Source organism: Poecilia reticulata, linkage group LG16 (genome assembly GCF_000633615.1).
Source record: "Poecilia reticulata strain Guanapo linkage group LG16, Guppy_female_1.0+MT, whole genome shotgun sequence".
Taxonomy (NCBI): domain Eukaryota; kingdom Metazoa; phylum Chordata; class Actinopteri; order Cyprinodontiformes; family Poeciliidae; genus Poecilia; species Poecilia reticulata.
In genome coordinates this window covers 27337554-27339681 of record NC_024346.1, presented here as the reverse complement: position 1 = coordinate 27339681, position 2128 = coordinate 27337554, and positions in this window count along the sequence as shown.

Below are 2128 nucleotides of genomic sequence, written 5' to 3'. Positions count from 1 at the left end.
ACCCTGCCTCTCGCACCCCACTACGGGACAAGGGTGTAAAGAAAATGGATGGACGGATGGATTATTTTGTCATACTGAAGCCAAAAGTGCAACATCATATTTTTTTTTATTTTTAAGTAAAATCTGATTATTTGGATCTGATTAAATCTTGTTGTTTTTAGACAATTTTGCTAACAGTATGTTAGCATATCTGGTTAGCATATCACTTAGCTTGCCTGACTGGCTTTCAAACTTGAAACTAGAACCTAAAGTTAGATTTAATGTTTTTTTTATTTATTTTTTTTATCTAAGTTCTAATTTCAAAGACAAAGGAACACATGGAACGATTTTTTCCTCTTTTACTCTCATCTGCTCCAGTTTGTACTGAAACATCTCAGCTTTTATCTGGTGTACCTTGGTGCTGCAGCACACTTCATTCAGGTGTGTTTACTTTGCACAAGAACTGATGTCTCTCCAGGAAGTCCAAGCACCAAAAGAGGTATCAGTAGAACTGTTTCATGAACTCCTTCATATTTGAAAAGGATTAGAAAACACTTGTCTACCTGAATATTGATAAACAGTTAAAAAAAATATATATATATATATATATAAACAGTCCCTCTCTTTGCAGTACTGGTTCAGTGACAAGATTTGAGAAAACAACTTTTTTTTTCGTTCCCTGTTTTTTTAAATTCTATTTTATTTTACAAATCTCTGGAAAATCCCTACATAGAATAATTCTCTGTTGGTTTATGCAGGATTAAACCACTGAGCAGAAAAAGAAGAAGCAGAAGAAAAAAAAACTGTAGATGGGTTTGTGCTTGAATATTGATGGAGAGCCCCCTCCTCAATATACCACATTTGGAAGCCCCCTGATGGTGATCCATTGTGTGTAACCCTATAGCTTTTTACCTCTGTCTGGCCCCTCTCATATTCTTAGCCCTGGGTCAATGGGACAACCATCTGAGTAATTCCATCACACCTGGATTGTGGCTGAAACCGATACCCTCAACGTCTGCCGGGCCTGACATTGTGTTTTCCAAGAAGACGCATAAACTTTCGACACTTGACATCACCTGCTCACTCAGAGGCCAGAGTGCTCGAAAGATTTTTCTATGTAGGAAATAAAAACATGTCATCCATAGTAAATATTTTAAGGTGTCGTATTTTGTAAGCGCTAAATCGATTTAAAATTAAACTAGACAATACGTTGTTCCACAGATAACTGACAGTTTGCTAATGCAGCATAAGCATCAGTCGCACTTCATTCAAGTGACAACAAACAAAAACATGAAAACAACTATGGGCAACAGTGAGAAAAGCTGTTGAATGGACAAAAGAGGACTAGACTAGGACTAGATGTTGGTAGTAGTAGCAGTCATACCTCAGACATTTTTTGAAAATCGCCTGATGATGCCTGATGAGCAACAATTGTTTCCTGCTTCAGGTTTATTATATCTTAGTGACACTTAGCATTTCCTTACTATGGTAGCATACAAAAAAAAGACAAATTGGAGATCTTCTCTAAATATGTAGTCACATAATTAAAAGAAGAAAAATCTTTTCAATTTGTTTAAAATTTGTTTTATGAAAGTTAAGGAGTTTTTGATAGCCTTAAGCCATAATAATCAAAGTGAACAGAAATCAACTCTTAATACAGTTTCTGAGTTTGTCGCTTTAAATTAAATTACTCAATTTGCTGAAATAAATTACTCATTTGGGACATTTTATTTATAAGTCAAAGACATACACTGCATTTTCTCATGAAATAAAGTGAGCTTTAAATGAAAATTCTAATGCCATATTTAAGTATTTTCAACGGAAAGTCAAGGCCATTAACCAGAAATAACACTATGTAAGGAAGAGACTAGAAATAATAATATTTGTGTAATTTTGAAAGTAAACTTTTAATAATGAAATATAATGGTTCAATTTAACAGTATTCATTATAGCTATCTTTTTAAGAAAATAATCCCAATTCTTCTTAAAAGTCTAGAAGTATATTATCTATAATTTTAGTTATTATCAATGCATAAGATTATGAAAAACAAAATTTGCATATGACATCATCTGGCAACAGAATCCTTCACTCGTTTGACGTACCCCCAAAATGAACCAATTGGAGATTAGCATGTTTCCATTTTGACCA